Below are 2114 nucleotides of genomic sequence, written 5' to 3'. Positions count from 1 at the left end.
TGTAATTTAATATGCAGTAATAATCAAGGAAATTAAAACAAAGCAGGCTTAGAATATAACTCTTCTTTAAAATAATATATTAAAAATTATGTAGTATACAATGTGTATGAGATTGTGATGAAGCCAGCACATTTAAACACAGGAGGTAATGTAAATATTTGTAGCTATTTTTGAGAATAGTCTGGCAGTATGTATGAAGGAAAATCATATTTCTATTTTTTGATATTGAAATTGATTTGAAAAAATTTACCTAAAGAACAAAAGGAACTAAAGCTTTTATAAATCCACATCTATAATAATTAAACAATCTCTAATGATAAATATCTAAAAACCTAACAAAAAAAATGAAACAATGGGGGAGGGCCGTTGGCCGGGGCCTGCGGGTCGCCGCCGCAGTGAGGGGCTCAACCGCGGTCAACCGGCGTGTTGCTTTCCTGGTCGCCACTCCCCCGGGCCGGCCCGACAAGACACGCCAGTAGCGCGACACCGATTCCTCTCGGGCTCGTGGGCGCTGCTCTGAGCCGCGTCACCCTTTATACCAGAAAGCTGGCGGGCACTATGGGGAAAAACAAAACAAGAAGTGGAGGAGGTGCTAGAAGAAGAATATGTGGTGGAAAAAGTTCTGTACCGTCGAGTGGTAAAGGGCAAAGTGGAGTACCTTCTAAAGTGGAAGGGGTCCTCAGATGAAGACAGCACGTGGGAACCAGAAGAAAACCTGGATTACCCCTACCTCATTGCTGAATTCCTGCAGTCACAGAAAACAACACACGAGACATAAATCAGAGGGAGGCAAGCGCAAAGCTGATCCTGATTTGGAAGATAAGGGGGAGGAGAGCAAAGAAGAAGAAAGAAAAGTTAGAAAAGCCACTAGGCTTTGCCCAAGGTTTGGAACCGGAGCGGATTATTGGAGCTACAGACTCCAGTGGAGAACTTGTGTTCCTGATGAAATGGAAAAACTCTGATGAGGCTGACCTGGTCCCTGCCAAGGAAGCCAATGTCAAGTGCCCACAGGTTGTCATAACCTTCTATGAGGAAAGGCTGATGTGGCATTCCTACTCCTCAGAGGATGATGACAAAAAAGATGACAAGAATTAACTCCCCTGAGCACCAACCTCTGTCACATCTGACTGTGGGTTTCAAGTGGGGAAAGAAGGAGTTCTACTTGTCTTGATACCATAAAGGTGACTTGAAAAGATGTCCGTTGAAGAGCCAGTATAGTTTCTGTGCCCTGCAGCAGCCCAAGTGCTTTAAAGCTGTTCTTGCTGTATAGTTTGCACACCCATCCTAGTGGAGGGGAAGGAGGGTTAGTGTTTCAAGGCAACCCATTCTGAACTTTGCTGAGAAAAGCAAAGGGCCTTCTATGAAGGACAAAACTTGCAGAATGGGATGTGGGAGAGCAAAAGATACTGTAGATCTTCAAAGAACATCTCCACAACCCACAGCCTTCTTCCCAATAGTGTTAACTCTGCATTTTTACAGCATAACATGTATGTAGTGTTTGGCTATTACTGGTGTATTATTTGGAGTGGGAAAGAAGGGAGATGGGTTAGGATCAGTTTTGTTAAAATTTGGGGCCTGATGGCAGAAATGGTGAAACAAAGGAAAGAACAACTAATGATGATTTGGTTCTGTGTCCAGAATATTTTATCCTTTCAAAGAATGTCATTGGCAACCTAAATGAGGACTGTGAGAGACTGTTTAAAAGCTGTGAATGCCTGAAACTCAGAAGCCAACGTGTTCCCTGCCTGAGCTTAAGGCTGTTCCCAACAAAGGACCAAGCCAATTAAGAAGTTACCAAAGCTGCCATTTGGGGAATGGAAACTGGTTGAGGAGGAACAGTCTTACTGGAGTGTATACACAGGCAGATCATCCTGTCTTAGAGGTGCTAATTATTGAAATTGACAAGAAGACCCTTTCTTTTCCAATTATGAAGTTATAAATATCAGCTTCTCCATCCAAGCCACTGGCTGAAGTATTTGAGGAAGGGCAGAGGGTGGTATAGGAGATGAGAGAGTAGGGAAAGACAAGCGCCAGTGCTCTTCAGGTGGAAAACTCTTGGAGCCTCTGTTTTTTGAACTTTGAAACCATTGGTGACAGGGTTCAGTAGTCACTGA

At 43.4% G+C, this 2114-nt stretch overlaps 1 pseudogene; it reads left to right on the top strand.

Moving 5' to 3' along the window:
* The first annotated feature begins 352 nt into the window (after positions 1–352).
* On the top strand, positions 353–1095 carry LOC118892496 (annotated as a pseudogene).
* Positions 1096–2114: the final 1019 nt, after the last annotated feature.

The sequence above is a fragment of the Balaenoptera musculus genome, chromosome 3 (assembly GCF_009873245.2).
Source record: "Balaenoptera musculus isolate JJ_BM4_2016_0621 chromosome 3, mBalMus1.pri.v3, whole genome shotgun sequence".
NCBI lineage: Eukaryota > Metazoa > Chordata > Mammalia > Artiodactyla > Balaenopteridae > Balaenoptera > Balaenoptera musculus.
This window is presented reverse-complemented; position numbering and strand designations above follow the sequence as displayed.